Genomic DNA, 18,973 nt, shown 5'->3' with positions numbered 1-18,973 from the left:
TTGCAAAGATGTCCTCAATGCGGGGTAAGGGATACTGGTCCACCACCAAGTGAGGGTTGATTGTGGTTTTGAAGTCTCCACATATGCGGACAGTTCCATTTGCTTTAACTACAGGCACTATGGACGTGGCCCAATCACTGTGATTCACTTTTGTCAGGATGCCGACTGCTTTCAACCGTTCAAGCTCAGTGTTCACTTTCTCCTTCAAGGCATAAGGCACCTGTCGTGGCCTGCAGAACTTCGGTTGCACACCACTTTGAAGACGCAGTTTCAGTTTGATGTGCTTGAGTTTTCCAATGCTATCATCGAAGACGTCCCTGTGTTCTGCGAGGATCTTGTTCAGTTGATCTGCATGTGGCCCCAGATGGTTGTCGATCCTCAATACGCTGCTCAGCTCGAGAAGGTTGAAACGATTAATCCAGTCTCTTCCAAAGAGCGGAGGTCCTGGAGTGTCGACTACAAAGAACTGCACGCGTTGCGTTGACTTCCCAAACGTGACATTGGCTGTTGCCACACCGTTAGGGCTGAAAGCTTGACCAGTCAGCGTCTTGAACCGTACTGAAGTTCCCTCCAGAGGCAGATGAGAGAGATGCGCTTCGTACGTGGTTCTTGGCACAAGAGAATACTTGGATCCAGTGTCCATCTCCATTTCCAATGTGTGCCCTTCAATCTGTGGCTTCAGCCAGATCGGACTGCTTTTGTTCCCATCGTCGGCATGTGCCAGAAGTTCAAATGCATCACTGTCTTGTTCAATGGCATGCACTTGACTTTTTGAAGCCTGCCTATTCTTGTAAGTAAGGCTTGACCGGCGTGGTGCTCTATTGGCGTCGCTTGACTTGCTTTTACACGCGGTACTAATGTGGCCAACTTTATTGCACTTGTGGCAAACACTTGTGAGAAACTTGCATTTCGACGGTGGATGCCCTTTGCGGTTACACCTGTAACATCGTCGTGCTTCCTTCTCGACATGAGCCACGGAAGCCGGCACTTCTTCCCTGCTTTTGAATTCGGCGATGTCCTTCACGGCAAGTTCATGTGCTACTGCTTCGTCAAGGGCGTGCTCTAGCGTAACCTTTTTTGCGGTTAGCAATCTCTGCTGGACTTGCACGTAGCGAAGACCGCACACAAATTTATCCCGCAGTGCCTGGTCCAAAAATGACCCAAAGTTGCAGTTCTGTGAAAGCCGCCGCAGTTCTGCCATATATTCGTTAGCAGACTCACCTTCTCTCTGAAGTCTCTTGTAGAACCGATGTCGCTCAGACATTTCAAGAGGCACAGGTGAAAAGTAGTCTCCCAGGCACTTTTTAATGTCTGCGTACGTTTTCTCTGAGGGTTTGTTCGGCGTGGTCAGCTTGCGAAGGATAGCGTAAGTTTTCGCTCCCATGCTTGTAATTATAGCCGCTACCTTCTTCTCTTCCGGTAAGCTGTTGAGCGCGAAGTATTCGTCCGCCCTTTCTATATACGACGACCAGTCTTCAACAGTGTCATCGAAACTGTCGAGCTTACCGATTAGCGCTGCTTGAGATGCCATTGTTCTCGCGCCCAGCGTAGGGCTCGCAGAGTTAGGCCTGACACTTCGTGTTTGTCAATGCTCTTCTTGCGGCTGCCAGTTACTGTCGCTTGGTGTGGTGATCTTCAGGCCGTTCTTGGAGCGTTCTTGGTCCGGTCCTCGTCGCCATTTGTTGTGTCTGCACTTCATTTATTGCACAACTAAGAACATGGTACAATACTGACACACAACATTGAAGCCATGCCGCCGGCACCCACACACACACACACAGCGTCAATACACACCATGCAGCTTGTGTCCACAGTTGCCAACACACGCACGGTACGCCGCTGCTTCTGGCACACAACACCTGCCAAGATGGCGCCGGCGCTTCAACCGGCGTACCGGACCTCGGAGCCATGCACGAATTGGCCAGGGGAGAGCGGCACGTGTGCTGCTTGCGCGGGCAGCGACTTCAGCAGAGCTTTTCCCACAAATGGGACCGGTGGTGGTCTCATTGTTAAGACAGCACTGTGGAAAGTATGCAGGCTGGCGTCAGCGGACCAGGAGCCGAACTCTCGACGCTGTTCGCTGGTGAAAATGGTTCGGGACTGGCTCGCCGCCTTGACTTTGGGGCTCATGCTAAAGGAAAATGACGGACCGTTCCAACACGATAGCAATTCTGCAAATCGGGCTCCCCGTCAGCTGACACCCGCTTGTGCCTTGCGCAATGCTCCCTTATTTTTTGATACAGCGAACTGGGTCCTAGGGTTCTATGGAAGAACACTGCGCATAATATGAGTGCAATTTTCCTCTGTTTACATTGAAGAATGCAAATAAACCTTGCTTAACTTTATAGTCTCGCCGCGCCTGCTCGGTCCCCAGTTCTGACCGCTTCGCCTGACCTCTGACCATTCAACGTCTGTTAGTCGCGCGTCACCCAAAGGCCGGGTCGCCTTGAAACGCCAACAAAAAAAGAGCAAAGCCACCAAACTGCAGCTTACAACTTATTAAGAGCGTTTTGAACCTGGTCCTGAGGTCTTTAGGCTCAAAAAGCTGTTTGTATGGGCCTTCGTGCGCAGACACGATCGATGCATGATTGCACAGCGCGCCTACACTACAGCTATACGACACCGTATACGAGAGTAAAGCCGAGATGCTGGACGAGCACACACCGATTGTATGCCTTGGCACCCGAGGTTAACTTCGAGGTGGATTGGCGGTACCCTATGAGGAACTCACAGAAGCTACCTTTACGGCACAAATATCTCGCCTATCCAATTCAGAGGCTGGCCGCATTTTATATCCCAATTCAACCTCACCCCAACTACGCACCCTACAGAGGGGGTCCCCCTTTCTCCTATCCTCCGCTCCAACCTCAACGTAGCCCCCGTAGCCAAGAACGTGCACCCTGAGCGTGACAGGGACTGCAGAGTAGTAAAGGCTCGGACCTTCCGCAAACAGTATGGCGATGACCATGAGGTGGTCTACGCGGACGCTGCGGAGTACACGTCAGGCTGCCGTATGGCCCTGGCGGTAGCCGACAATCAAGCAAAACTTCTGACTTCCAGCTCAGTCATCACCAATGCTACAACAGAGGCAGAAGAAGCAGCCATCGCGCTTGCTCTCATTTCTACACCTGCCACAAAAACTATCTCCGACTCTAAATCTGCCATTCTCAACTACGCCAATGGCTACATATCCCGCACTGCATGCTGCTCGTTTACTACGCTTCTGGCAGCCCTGGCGCCCTGTAACCCTCATCTGGACGCCAGCACATGCCGGCCTTGCCGGCAACGAGGAGGCTCATTCCTTAGCCCGAGGTCTCAGATTCCGGGCGGGAGTCGAGCCCCTTCTACCGGCCGAGGAGCGCCTGCTCTCCTTCCGTGATATTCTCTAGTACTACCGGTGACAACGAAGGGAGTACGTACCCCCAGCCCCATCGCTCACCACAGCGCAGGCCGCACACTGGAGATAACTACAAACTCGAACTGCTCCATACCCCATACTACTACCCCAGTAAACCACAAATATCCATTCGACGTGCCGGAAAGATCCAAACGTCATGTCCTAAAAGGAGCGTCTATTAGATGTACATCATAAGGATCACCAATACGTTTGGACGCCAGACGTTAATAGGACGTCAATAATATTAATGTTTTTTTTACATCTAGAGCACGTCCGCAAAGCGTGGACACTAGATGCCTAATATATAATCTAGTGCATCTCCACCAAGCGTGAACACTCGATGCGCAAACTATGTTCTAATGTATGCCCAACAAACACGCATATTGGACACGCAGACTGTATCAATTAATATTGCCGATATATCTTTGGGAGCTTTAGTGCCGCATTCGAACATAAGAAAACCCTGAATCCTAAAATACATGCCATGGAATGAATTTATTAAAGTTTCCCATTGGCAATTAAAGAGCTTTTTGGCGATAATGCGGAACGTTGATAATGCGAAACACTGCCATCGTTTGTGATGTAACCAAGAGGTAGTGGCGGTTTTGTGACCTGATGACCTTGAGGAAAGCGCGAGAGCATGCAGAAACAGCCACGTGCTAGGCCGCACGTGTTCTCGGCGCTCGCGCAGACTTTTCCTTTCCTAAAAATCCTTATTGGCTTCGGCAAAACATACACGTATTCATGCGGCTGAATATGCAGGAATGCGGCTAGTAGTGCCACTGCGCGATTAAAGGGTCTTCTGCCGCTTTGTTATTCAGTTGTAAAGCATACTGTTACCTGTGCATTTTTTGCGAATCGGAAGCTTAATTCCTGCCTATTCCAAAAGGCTAACGCATACGTGCGGTGCACTTGCTTGCAAACTGAGTCGTTCGAACTAGGCAAACTAGACAGACAGCTTTACAGTGAAGGCAGTTATCCAAAGGCGTGCTGAGCGTCCGTGGGTGCGCGGCACAGTGTCACGTGTCCACACACACACACACACACACACACACACACACACACACACACACACACACACACACACACACACACACACACACACACACACACACACACACACACACACACACACACACACACACACACACACACACACACACACACACACACACACACACACACACACACACACACACACACACACACACACACACACACACACACACACACACACACACACACACACACACACACACACACACACACACACACACACACACACACACACACACACGCGCACAAAACATCAATCACTATTTTTTTTCGCATAAATGGTGCATGAGAAAGGCAACGCAAACATATTTGCTGGCCTGAAAGGTTATGTATGAGCACAAAAAGCCACAACGGGAAAAACTCATGCCAGCCTCACCTAACGGCACCTATCGATACATAGAAGTACCAGTAGTACTCGCTGCTCCGCATGTTGCGCGGTAGCGCGGTCTTCGACTCGGCGCGGTTCCTCAGCTTTAGCGGCTTTAGCTTTGCCAGCGGTAGCGCTGAAGTTGGCGGTTTGTTGGGTTCTGGCGGCCTAACACACAATATTTTTGCGTGTTCTGCCGTTTCTGCGCTCCACACATGGCTCGACATCCATCAAAAGTATGTGCGATAGCCCCGTTTGCATAGCGTTTTCTTTCCATGTGTTCGGCATGGCTTGCAGCCGTTTGCTGTCAGTTGACTAACGTGTGATTGAAGAGACTTAGACGTTAATTCTTTGTTGCAGCATCGGATGATTTGTGCTGAGCTATTTAAGACTATCATTGTCTTTAGGTAGCGGTGTAGGTTGCTTGTAGACGCCCAAGAAGGATAATTGGTGTGTCTGCTGGGTAGCACGGCTTCGTTGCGATGCCGAAACTATGCAAAGCGCGGTCTGTTCGGAATAAAGCCCGGTTAGAAGTTCAGGCGCTTTTCCAAGCATCGGAAGCGCCGAGCTCTTTGCAGACTCGCTTTACAAGCTCAATTCCGAGTCATTCAGGTGAACCGGATGGCGAAACTCGGCGCGAAGCGATCGAGTGATGCCGGATACTTTGCACTTCCTTGTGACAATGCAAGCGATGCCAGCGGTTCGTCAGACGACCCTTGCGCCAGCGTTTTTGAGCAAGCTGCTGATTCTTCGTACGCTCGCCTCGACTTGCCTTCGGAGCGCAATGCAGGCTCAAGTGACTCTAGCGATGCCGACGTAATGAGCAATGTGGCGAGTGGCACTTCTCAGTGTGCATTGGTCGCAGTTTCGCAAGAATTGGGACACGACGTCCCGAAAATTGAAAGCGTTGGAACCGTTGACGAGTTTCGTTCTCGGCTGGTTGGTTGGGCACTTGAACACAACATATCCCATCGCTCTCTAACGGACTTGCTGCGTCTTTTGAAAGGTCGCAGCTGCTTTTTTGATTTGCCAACAGACGCACGAACGTTGCTTAAAACTCCTCTTAGAACTGCAGTTATAGCTGGCGTTTCTGAATTGCCTCCTGGACACTACTGTCATTTCGGGCTTGAGAAAGGCTTGGAGGATGTTCTGCGTCCCGCAACGCACCCGCCACAGGTCGTTGGCCTTTCTTTCAACATAGATATGGCCTGCCTTTGTCAAAGAGCTCCCATCTGCAGCTCTGGCCAATTCAATGCCAGATTCAACTAAGTGCCACCCATAAATTACCAGAGCCGGTGATCGTTGGTGCTTTTCTGGGCCCTGCAAAGCCAAAATCTGCCAATAAATTCCTTTGCCCTTTTCTTCTCGAGCTAAAAAATTTAGTTCGGCTAGGTCTAATTATCTCTGGCAAACTGTTTAAGGTAGAAATCAGAAGCCTTATCTGTGACGCACCTGTACAGGCATTTATATTCATGACAAAAGGACGTGCTGGCTACTCGGGGTGCCCTAAATGTACTGCAGAAGGCAGTTTCAATGAGATGTTTTTTTCCTACCTCAGAATTGACACTAAGAACTGATAAGTCATTCTAGAAACAGGAAGATTTTGAGCACCACCATGGTGTGTCATTGTTGACGGAACTTCCTATTGACTGTGTGAGCAGCGTGTCACTTGATCCCATGCATTTGCTGTACCTTGGTGTGGTTCGTAAGCTGATAAACTTGTGGTTTGCAGGACCACTGAGAGTCCGCCTTGGTCCCACAGATCGTAAAGAAATATCAGCCAAAAGTGCCGTCCTTGAGGATTGTGTTCCACTTGAGTTCGCTAGGAAACCTAGGACTCTGGATGAGAAAGACCGCTGGAAGGCTACAGAGTTTAGGCTTTTTCTGCATTACACTGGCCCACTAGTGCTAAGGGAGTCACTGCCAAGTCCCATGCTTTTGAATTTCTTCACATTGCATGTAGCTGCAACTATTCTCAGCACTCCATCACTTTGCCAACAGTTTGCAGACTATGCAGAAACACTGCTTCAGCATTTTGTGAAATGCTTTGCTAGACTTAAGGGACAGGAGGGGGTTTAGTACAATTAACGTTCACTGTTGGTTGCATCTAGCAGCAGACGTTCGTTTGCATGGAATGCTTGACTCTTTTTCTGCATTTTCTTTTGAGAACAACTGCAGGCAATCAGTGAACTTCTTCGTAATCCTGGTTGTGCATTTAATCAGATATATAATCGGTTAGAGGAAAAACGTGCCTCCAAAGCACAGCAAAGTTACATTGAAAGTCGGCCAAGGGAATTCTTGCTGGAAAATGACGATGTGGGAACTCTCCCTCCAAGCTGTAGACTCCCACAGTACAAAGGAGTCAGGATTCAATCCTTCACTTTGAGCTTGAGACCTAATGACAGCTGCTGCAAAATCAATGAAGATGTCATTCTCGTAGAAAAGTTTGCCCATAGAGTGTCTGACGGAGAGCCGTACATAGTTGGCAGGAAGTTCTGTGAAACAGAACCATTGTACAGTAGCCCGCTTGACTCAAGAAGGCTTGACATTTCAGTTGTGAGCAAACTCTCCTCAGTAATGTGTTGGCCTATTGAAAATGTGAAAAAAAAAACTGGTGAAGCTGCCGTACAAAGGCAAGTTTGTAGTCTTGCCACTTTTGCACACAGCATAATTTCTGGTAGTGCATGTACGAAGGGTCTAAAGCTTCCTAAGAAAGGTTGTTTTTCGGCACACAAGCATGAACTTGGATATCGTTTGGGATGTTCATCTGGTCTGTTGGCTTCTTGAATTTCGTTTCACAATGTGCTCTGTATTTTCATTATGACAACTTTACAACTCCTTCCATTTGATCGTTTCTTACGGTTTTTGTGGTGAAGGACCGTTCAGCATGCCTTAAGTATAAGGAAGCTTAGCACCAGTATTTATGTTGGCTCTCAGCTAGATAAGCTGTATTCTGGTCCTAAAATTTTAGCATATTTGCGCTTTAGTTTTTTGCTCTTTGGACGCCTACCCAGTTCTTGCATGTACTTGGAGCGTTGGACTGCAGTTTGTCTTCTGTGCTACCTTGTAATGTTCCAATCATGCACATGTGCTGCTGTTTATATGTAAAGTGGCTCAGTCTTTGCTTGGTGTTTATTTGCTTTCGTAGACATAGGCCTGTCTGTCTTATGACGTTTCTTGCTGCAAACGGTTGCATGGAAAACCATATACACGTTGGAGAGCTTTCTTCAGCCACCTCCTGTGCATAAGGGAAGTTTCTTTGGGATTTTCTAGTGAGGCCAGGTGTAGGACTTTTACAACATATAGAAGTCTTATAATCAGATGCCACTATTATTCAATGGAACAGATGATGTACCACATTGTCAACTTCATAGAGGAAGGTACAGTGGAGCTTGTGCCAGCAACATGGGTTGAGGGCGACGTGTGCTCATGGCCACCTGGCCCTGGAAGTAAAGCCAACCTTATCAAGAATTATCAAGCTCCATGCGAAAGCTGGAAGACATTCAAAGTCGCAATCAGGGGAAGCTTTGGTAAGATTTGAGCAATTTTTTTTTGTTTGTGCTCATACAGATCAAACCTTAGTAACTGCACAATTTGGTATGTGTGGTATTACTCTCATTGCAGATAAGTATGAAGATGGGCGCAGAAAGCTCGAATGTGCGCAATATACTTCAGACGTGGAGTCAGATCCAGAGATGAAAAAAAGAAGAGTGCAGAGGCCAGGGAGATATGTGGATGACACATATGATACACCATAACTACCACAGAACTTCCCAAGGGGCCCAGCTCAATGTAGGGCTTCTTTGATTGTGATTTTAGGGCGATATTAACAACTTTGTTTCTTTCACAGGTTCTGTTGTGAATGTGTCTGAAGCTGAAGATGAAGGTAACCTTGTGCAAGGAATTCAACTGTTATATTTATGTATTTTTTTAGAGAAACCTCAAGTAAGTTTTGTTCATTCATGCAGCACTTCGCACATCGATTGAAGGCGCTCAACAAGGTAATTCCTATCAACAATTTATACCTTGTTTCGTAGTGCATATAATCGCTGTCTGGATTTTAAAATAAATGTCATTTAATAGACCTAAGGTGCAGAGAGATAGCTCATGAATGCAAAAATTTCTGTTGCTGCTCTAAGCAAAATGCAATACGTCAGGCGGACTGCTAAGAGCATAAACAAGATTGAGTAACAAGCAAAAAGCACACATATTACAATATCCTTCCGTGCTAAAGATTTTCACACTGTGTACCCTTATTTAATGCCACAAATTTCACATGCCTTTAAATTCTAGCTCTACAAACACAAATGCCCACATGTAAGAAGTGTCGGAATGAAATTCACAAAGTTATTTCCGCAGCAATTTTGAGATTATCATCTCCCATTAAGGTTACATTTTGTAATCACTTCGACTTCACTTAATGATTCTTAAAAAAATCAGCACGGCTTGCAAATTTCATTACAGTTACACCTTTATAAATGCCGACATATGAAAGGTAACGAGGAAATTCACTACGAGGTCACCACAGTATACTGAAGTACCTAGCCGTATGCTATATGATGCTGTTGTGCTGTAAAGATTGTCAAAACTAAGCATTCTGACCTAATAAAAACTGACCTCATGGTTTACAGGAGATGAAGACCACGAAACATGCTTAAGCCAAGCCTTTGAAGCTGAAGTGTAATAACATAAAATGTTTTTCTTAAAGGTGCAAAAACATCAGTGCACTTAATATAATCATCATGCTGACAGTATGTAAAGAGGTACTGTAATGTAGTATTAATAAATTTTTCTTGCAACCTTATTTTCTCTTAATGTTTTAGGCATTTAGGCTCAAGCAGTTTACACAGGCAATTATTTTTATGTTCCAAGCCTGTTTTCACTTTGCTTTCCTTGCTTAGGGCATTCTCGTGCATCCATGCCCAACCAACAGCAGCAGGCCCAAAGACAAAAGAAACAGCGGCTTGATGAAGGTAACTTGCTGTGCTCTAATTTGTAATGAAAGTTGTGTGGCCCTGTCTTCAATTAAAAGCCCTTTCTAATGGTGTTATAGGTGAGTAATGCTCACATTACAAGCATGTCAGAGGTCGGGTGGTTATGAAAAACTGGGGAGCATGGTCGTATCCCGTGGTTGGTGTTAAACACAGAAGAAGGGATGATCATGCGTTGAAGCACTAATGAAGATTGTTCTGGTTTCACAACAGTGTGTAGAACCTGTCTTTCACAAAACTTGGTAAAATGCATGCCATTGGAGCCAAACCACCACTTATATTTTGCTAGGCATGTATGAACGTCTCATCGCAGTGCTGGTTCTATGTGAGCTTCTATCCACCTTGATAATTTATTTCTGCATGTTTGTTTAAAAAGCGCATAATCCTTTGCATTGCCATTTTCATCTGCATGCACGTGCGGGTGAGATTTAGAGTTGTCAGCTGAAATTGCAGCAGTGTCTTTAAAAACGTTGCTGAATATTGCATTTGGAGTCTTCAAGCCTTCTATAAAAAAGTTTTGGGAGTTATTGTGGTGCTGTAGTATTATGTAAGCAGTTTGTGATCCACCTCATTTTATCGAAGACTGTTTAGGGAAGTTGTAAATACTATTTGCTTTATTTGAATTCCAGACTTTAAGCAGGCAGTTCTTACCCGTCTAGCAGTGCTGCGGGTGGTACAAAAACAACACGGTGAGCTTCTCCTGGGTCTGTGCAACAATTCAAGCAGGGAAGCAGCCATCGCAGTAACGCTGACTATCCCAAAGCCTTTTGATGACACACAGGAGCTGATGCGCTTTGACAGCAGTCTCAGTGGATCCACCAAAGCGATTCTAGTAAGGCATTTCAGACAGCTGTTCTGAGCTCGTTTTATTTTACGGGATGCCAGCTGCTTCTATTCATCTTTTCACGATCATATATAGTTTATATCCTGTAGTATGTCTGCTTTTCTACAAAGTTATTGCACTTATGTGTGCCTTTCAAATGCTTACGTAGTTTTTAGGCTCCGAGGACATGCAAGTGCTGTAAAAAAACATTTGTATTTGCATGAAACATAAATAGCGTAGCATAAACAAAAAAATAATAAAAATCATTTACATTCCTTCCCAGGTTAATCGAATACATTATTTTCAACTGGTAAAGCACTTCAGTTTCAGCTGGATGTAGCTGGAAATGGTGCTTTTTAATTGGAAGTGATAATTTTTCAGTTGGAGCCGACCGGGAAGTGGAAATTTTCCACTTGTAGGTAGAACTGAATAATTTCCAGCTGGAAGTAAAAATTGTTCTATCTGGGCATGATTTCAGATTCAATAATCGAGCTGGGTGTGACCCTTTCAATGCTGCAGTTGTCCTCATAGGCTTAGTACATGCATTAGCCTTTTTAGTGGGTAATACATTGTGCACATGACAGTGAAATTGTGTAAACCATACCTTGCTGAAATGCGCTATACGCTGTGTTTGGTGCTTCTGGGTGAATTTGCCACTTTCACCGGCTTTATAACTTTTATTCTTTGTAGTATTGCTTGAATCATGGATGTCAAGGTGGTCGACTGCCCAGCATCTGTTAGTATCTTCATCTGTTCATTGTATCTCAGTGGAACCCTGTGTGCTCATTTGTTTTGAGTAAGAACTGCACATGTTTTTTATGAAACTCCTTTTTCTCTCATTGCTGATGCACTGACTCAGGGCGGGGTGGTTATTGGTGCCGTCAGCATGTATGTCTACATGAATTATATGTTTACCTTTAAATTTTTAAATGTTCAGCACCTTCATTCAAGAAATGGAATCTGCCTTGTGCATGCTCCTGGCTTTTTGTGTTATGCAGTTGCAATGAATATTGTTTTAATTTGATAAGTTTTCAATGTCGGTCTTCATCTCATATAAAATATTTTAATGCAGATTCGTGAGTTCACTGATGTTGGAGGGATAACGCCTGAATCCTGTACCAGGAGGATGTCCTTAGAACTGTCATGGTTGACAAGCTGGCCGCGTTTCTCATTTCACGGCAAAAAAGGAAAACTGGCTTTCAGTGATCTTCAGATTTGCAGTTGCGTTGTTGGTAAGCATGAGTCAATATTTCTGCATGCGCTTCAGCTCAAACTTTAGGTCATCAAGAGTTCAGCGTGAGAGCATTCTTAGCATTCTTAAAAAAATTATGGAAACAAATGCAGAGGAAGGCAGCACCATAAAATTTCTCCATTTCAATTTATGTACCTTACCTTGAACTGCCACAACCTACTGTTCCTGCTTACTCACCTTGCAAAGGGACAAGAAATGTACATTTACTGAACACATCACCCGTTATGTCGGTTGCGGTTATCGTGGTAGAAAACAAATATGCTGAACTTTTCCGCATGCCCAATACACATCACATTGGCTCTCAGACCTCCTTCCCCCCTATTTTCTCTTGAATGTGACAACTCCGTTGATCCACCACTGGACCTTCGTTCCATTCTCTGGCTTTGTCTTGCATGGACACATAACCTACGTTCTACGCCCTGCAGTTGCTGTTATGCCTTCTAAGGCTTCCAACTATCCCGCCAGGACACTTCTTCACAACCCAAATATGTGCTGTGTTTTTTGTACTGCCTCTTTGTTAGGCAGCACATTATGCAGCTAGGTGGGCAGATGAGATTAGTAAGTTTGTGGGGATAACGTGGCCGCGGCTTGTACAGGACCAGGTTAATTGGCAAAATATGGGAGAAGCCTTTGTCCTGCAATGAACTTAGTATAGGCTGATGATGATATATGCAACCAGCTAAAGTAAAGCTGCTGAAAGTACTTCACATTGGCCTTTCATGCAAGTGTTAAAATTAGCGGAGCCTAAGGTCACTGTTTGCCCCACGGTTATAATTTTGCATTTAAGAATTAGCTTGTTGATTTTTTGGCTTCTCTACAGGCAGTGATCTTTGCAGCAGCTAGAATTCTAAACACAGTAATGCAAAACCGAGAAACTTATATTTATGTTTCTTTTGCTGGCTGCTGTCAAGGCTGTCCATAGCTGCAATGACCATAAAGTGGAAACAGCCATTAAGGATTGGCTGCGTCATGCACCTGCAAGACATTGAGGCTCCTCCAAAAAGGTAAAATAGTTTGTTCGCTTTCTAAATTTTTATGCCCACTGGTTGACTGAAAACATCTTTATCACGACGGCCTATAGGAAACAGTCAGAAAGTGATACATTGTTTCATACATGAATTTGACTTTCATTCTGGTCATTTCATTAATTTTTAACGCAATTTTCTAGCTTCTATGCGACCAAATCTTCATTTTCCTGGAAAACTGCAACATGATGTGTGACTTTATATTTGTTTCTGCCTGCTAAGCCTTGTAAATGTTCAGTTAACTGAATGAGTTTATATACTACTGTGTTGCTGTTGCTTTCTGTGCTGGTTTTTTTAAAATAATTTCTAGAAGAACATAATCTACCCTCCTCATTTTATAGATGTTTCGTTAAAGCAATGTAGAAATGCAACTGTAATGCACACAAGTGAGAATTGTTTCAATTTCAGATTAGTTTAAGTTATCTTTTTGAGCTGCTGGTAACTAATTGCAGTCTGGCCCCATTATGTGGAAAGTTGTGGCTTGCTGATTGTGCTAACGCGTGGTGTCCATGATATTGCTTTTGGAATTGGAGAATGATTTTTAGTCCAGGAATAATCAGTCTGTTACCTACTTTAGCTTATCAGCTGTCTTGCCATAGTTTCTTTTCCCTGGAAGGGATGACTTAGAAGGATGAGAACTAATTTAACCATACTTTTTTGAGTAGATATACATTTTAAATAAATGCTTGTTGTCAGGTTACTTTTTGCATCAAGTTATGAGAGCGTTTAATTTTTGTGCAGTCAAGTGGCCATCTGTCACCATCGGAGCCATGAACAGCCCCAGCCTGCGACGAAATCATCATGCTTCCCACCGACCCTATATTCTCACAACCAGGCTTTGGCAGATTGAGTGCATATACACACATGTTTCATCTACTGTGCCAACCTTTTGCTTAAGAAAGCTCTAGTCTAGTCTCATCTATATTCATGGGCATCTTAAAAAAGACTCACCCTAAGTTGCTTAGCTATGTAAGTGACAAAAGAGATATACTGCAAGTCTCTCTTGTAAAAAGGGCGTTTGTCAACATCTGAAGCTGAAAAAGCTCAGTGAATAACTGCATATGCTCGTTTTCTTTTTATGACATTTTACCACCCTGTGCTAGTTTTATTTGTTCTTGCTTTTGACATTTTTACCACCCTGTGTTAGTTTTATTTGTTATGGCTTTTCTGATGAAGATATTCTAAATAAAGAGCATTGATGCTAAGTAACTTTTCATTGTTTTTTAAACTGCTGCAGTTCTATTATCAAAGCCATTCATTTTTTCTTCCTTACTTTAGTGCACACACTATTGAGTGTAAGCATCAGCAAGAGGACTGTATTGTGCTTCAGCAGCTTTCGGTTGCTGTTCTGCAACGCCGCATAGTTGCACTATCAAGAGCAAAAGTTTGTGGGACATGGGTGTGCGGAAAAACATTTATTTTGGCGCAGTAGCGTAATCCACCCACCTGATCTATATGGAAGCATCAAGGGACGTGCATGCTTTTTCTTCTGTTAACTACAATAAGTTTTGTTCCCAGAACTCGGCGTCCCGCAAACTTTTGCTGGCTGCAGTACATAATATAAAACACACCTTGTTAATGGTTTAGAACCTTAGTGTGTTGCTCTTACCAGTAAAGCACACTCAAGGCTAGTAGGCAGTTTAAGTCAGTAAGATAAATTCGTGTGATGCTATTGTGTATCTAGTTTATTTTTATTGATGTAAAATTCATGGCAGAGTAACCATTTGTATCAACTGAGAGTACACCAGTTTTCATTCGTATGAGGTACATAAGACATCAATGTAGCATTTGTGGCCATCCAGTGGATGCGACAAATATCAAACTACGAGCTTTAGTGCACATCCATTACTAGATGTACAGAAGCACCTTTGGAGATATATTGAATATCCTCAGTGTGTTCTATGGACAAATTAGGATATCCATTAGAAGTGCACTGTATGATGATGATACACATTATGGATATTCCCTGGATGCAACAAATATCCAACCATTTGATCTAATGCACATCCTATGCTAGAGGTACTGATGCACTTCTGATGATCTATGGAACATCTCCAGTGTGTTCTGTGCACTAATTCGGATGTCTATAAGAAGTACACAATATCCACCACTAGGCATTCCTAGGATGTTCAAAGGACATATGTGGTTATCTGGGGTACATGCCTGATACCCAGACCAATTCCTCTCGTCATGCAAACTTTGCAGCAAACCAGGAGACTTTCTACACACCCTGCTCACATGCCCAACCTTCCCTCATCCCCCATCACCAACCGTGGCGGAGTCTTACTGGGAGACTCTTATGACCGAAACTTCTCAAGACCAGCGCCGGCTCATCTCCAGTGTTCTGAGAAGGATTGCTCTCCAAGGGCTATCCTTCGCTTTTTAGGGGTGCCTCGATCCTCACAGTGAGGGAGCACCTAAGTGCCATGTAGGGGGCTTCGCCCCCACCATTTACATCGTTGGCAATAAAAGTTTCCAGCACCACGACCTACCCCGCAGATGGCGAAAGCTATTTTTAGTGCGTAGTTACTTCTAGCCGCAACCATGGATTTCATCGATGGCAGTAAGAAACCTGGGCCGGGCGGTCTAAAACCTCGGTCTAAAACCTCTCTCGTGTGTGTTGTGTATTTGTTGTGTTTTAAAGCACATAGGCAACTGAGGCCATCAAGGTCAGTGCACCACGAACGCCGACTAAAAGCTGGGAAAAAATGTTTTTTGAGGCAAGGAAATGGCGCAGTAACTGCCTCACATACCTCGGTGGACACCCAAACCGCGCCGTAAGGGAACAAGGTAAAGAAGGGAGTGAAAGAAGAAAGGATGAAAGAGGTGCCTTAGTGGAGGCCTCCGGACATAATTTCGACCACCTGGGTATCTTGAATTTGCACTGACATGACACAGCACACGGGCGACTTTCACGTTTCGCCTCCATCGAAATGCTTCCATGGTCGGGTTCGAATCCGGGTACTAAGCAACAAAGTTTGTCAGCGTTCGTGGCCCGCTTAAGGCGTCCACCGACGTGAACTATATAGCTATAATAATAATAATAATTGGTTTTTGGGGAAAGGAAATGGCGCAGTATCTGTCTCATATATCTTTGGACACCTGAACCGCGCCGTAAGGGAAGGGATAAAGGAGGGAGTGAAAAAAGAAAGGAAGAAAAGGTGCCATAGTGGAGGGCTCCGGAATAATTTCGACCACCTTGGGATCTTTAACGTGCACTGACATAGCTATGCTCCTTTCCTTTTCTCAAAACCGAGAGAGGTTCTACGCCGCGAATAAAATTAAAATGCGAATAGGACTGTCTTATTTGCTTCGTGCAAGCCGCCGCTGTTCTCGCGCTCTCCCTCTCTCTCTCTCTCCGTGAGCTTGAAGCGCAAAGGAGACGGTGGCGACGCAGCGTCGCTTGTCTTAGCTGATGAGATGGCGGAGCGACCTCATAGAAGGCGGTGCGCTTAGCGTCGTTTATAAAAGTATAGCAGAGGGAAGCAGTGCTAGCGCACCAACTTCGCATTTGATTAACTACGCAAACCGGCTGTAATTTTTCTACCTATAGTTGACCAGTGCGCCGCGCCTACGTAAGCGGCTTTATCGTCTCACTAGTATTGTTTGCTCGACGCTTTCAACCTGGCCATTCTCCTGTCATCGTGTTGCCCCGCGAGCATGTTTTTAAAGCGAAATCTTTACTACTCGCCTCCGTAGCTTCTTCGCTGCGTGCGCCGTGCGCGCGAGTTTGACCTTGAACTGAGGAGAAACCTCATGGCAGTTATGACGTCACTGAGCCGCCACCGCTGCCGCATTGCTGCTACGCTGCACGCCACACGGGCGTTGTCAGCATTTCAACTCCACCGAAACTCTGCCTACTGAGCCGGAATTTTATAGTGCGTTGCAGTCGTCAGCAGCGGAACGCCGTCATATGTGGTTTTTGAGGAAAGCAAATGGCGCAGTTAAACTCGCAGACGGTTCAGCATTGCGAGGTCTTCGAGCACATAATTCTTGCTCGCCTAACAACTTACATACATGAAAGACAACCACCTTTTCCCCCACAGTATGCTCGGATTTCGTGCGCATCTGTCTGCGCAGGACGCCCTACTTCAAATTAGGCATGACGTGCTTGATTATACCATCCCCCACCGCACTAAAGGTATCCTGGCAGTTGACCTCACCGAGGCATTTGACAGGATCAAGACGACGCCATCTTACGGGAACTGCAGGCTCTACAGGTAGGTCCTCAAAAAAACAACTACGCTCGCGCCTTTCTCTCTGGCCGCACTGCCTCCCTGCACATAGATCAGATTACCACACCACCTTATACACTCGGAGAGCTCGGTACCCCTCAAGGTGCGGTCCTTTCTCCCCTTTTCGTTAACGTTGCTCTCATCCCCCTATCTCACAAACTGGCTCTAATCCCACACCGAAAGCATACCCTGTACGCTGATATTACCACATGGACCACCAACGGCTCTGACGGGGAAATTGAGGAAACTCTTCAGTTAGCAGCAGACACCATCTCCTCTCACGCGTCATCCATCTGGCTCGAAAGTTCCCCCTCTATGTCCGCACTCTTCCTAATTAGGCCAAAATATGGCGCTAACTCGCTCATCCAAATCGCTCTAAAAGGATCCCGTATCCCTGTCACACCCAGCCTCCGCATCCTTTTCCTCCACTTGCAGGATTCTGGACGAAATGAACATGTACCCTTAAAAGGCTCAAGGCCTCCACGCAATCCGTGTTGCACCTTCTATGCCGAGTATCCTCTCTTAAAAAGGATTTAGACGAAGCGGACAACATGAAATTAGTGCATACATTTACGCTTAGCCGCATACTATACGCAATAATAATGATAATAATAATAATAATAATAATAATAATAATAATAATAATAATAATAATAATAATAATAATTGGTTTTTGAGGAAAGGAAATGGCGCAGTATCTGTCTCATATATCGTTGGACACGTGAACCGCGCCGTAAGGGAAGGGATAAAGGAGGGAGTGAAAGAAGAAAGGAAGAAAGAGATGCCGTAGTGGAGGGCTCCGGAATAATTATTGAGCCATTATTGAGCCTGAGGACATCGTCGTCATCATCATCAACCACTGTCGTTGTCACGCCCACACCTAAGGTTTCCTTTTCTGTTGGCGCAGTGCCGAACTCTCTTCGAAGACAGACTCATCTGCTGTACTCTCGCAGAGCGCAGCGAACTCTCGACACTTTGTTGAACCTGTAAACTCTCAACTGCATCACGAACCACCTTTGCAGGCTCGTTGTGTTCGAAACTGTATTTCTTCCGGAGGGCGCAGCGGGGTTTCTGGAGCTTCTTCCAAGCGCACACCCCGGAGGAAGCCGGGCGCCGGGCCGGGGGACGCTTCTACCCATTTTTACGGGTGGGTTGCCGGCGGTGTGTTTCGCACCAACCACCTTCCGCAGCTGAGGCGGACGCCCAAGCCCATAGACCACAACTGCTATCACCTCCCTTCAGCATGAAAAGTTCGAGGAATTCAAGATGGCGGCCCCCATAAGTAAATCAATATAACAAACAACCCAATTGGTGGATGACTGGTGCAGTCATTAGTATATCGATTGGTCATTGATTGTTGATGTCACTGATATATCCAATTGGTGATAGCGCTCGTTACTTCGTCTTCCAGACGGTGGTGGCATCTTTTCTTTATTTGTTAAACATCTTGATTTCTTCGAAACGACATTAAAGCGCTCACACAAGGCAGTAAATGATTATTGGATTTGGGGGAAGGAAATGGCGCAGTATCTCTCTAACATCTCGGCTGACACCTGAACCGCTCCATAAAGAAAAGGATAAAGGAGTGAGTGAAAGAAGAAAGGAAGCAAGAGGCGCCGTAGTGGAGGGCTCCGGAATAATTTCGACCATGCACCTCTGAGACAGGCGCCATTTCGTTTCCTTAAAACCAAGTTTATTTTTTCTTTCCGTTGCGGCGCGATTCGGTTGTCCAGTTACTCCGCGGTTTCCTTTCCTCAAAAACCAATTTTCAATTTTCATTCCAAAGCCCTCCACTACGGCACCTATTCTTCTTTCACTCGCTCCTTC

At 45.4% G+C, this 18,973-nt stretch overlaps 2 long non-coding RNA genes across 2 annotated transcripts in view; both read left to right on the top strand.

The window, feature by feature from the left end:
* The window catches only part of LOC144115075 (uncharacterized), a 66,343-nt gene extending 57,755 nt beyond the window's left edge, over window positions 1-8,588 (top strand). Inside the window, exons 3-4 of the long non-coding RNA XR_013311236.1 lie at window positions 8,167-8,350; window positions 8,445-8,588. This is a non-coding gene — a long non-coding RNA (uncharacterized LOC144115075). The remainder of the gene's footprint in view (window positions 1-8,166; window positions 8,351-8,444) is intronic.
* Window positions 8,589-9,426: 838 nt separating this feature from the next.
* On the top strand, window positions 9,427-11,860 carry LOC144097114 (uncharacterized). The gene is made up of 3 exons (XR_013306909.1): window positions 9,427-9,793; window positions 10,441-10,643; window positions 11,707-11,860. It is a non-coding gene; the product is annotated as an uncharacterized LOC144097114 (long non-coding RNA).
* The last annotated feature ends 7,113 nt before the right edge of the window (window positions 11,861-18,973 follow it).

This window comes from Amblyomma americanum, chromosome 1 (genome assembly GCF_052857255.1).
Source record: "Amblyomma americanum isolate KBUSLIRL-KWMA chromosome 1, ASM5285725v1, whole genome shotgun sequence".
NCBI lineage: Eukaryota > Metazoa > Arthropoda > Arachnida > Ixodida > Ixodidae > Amblyomma > Amblyomma americanum.
Note: the sequence above shows the minus strand (reverse complement) of the source record. Positions and strands in the feature narration are given on the sequence as shown.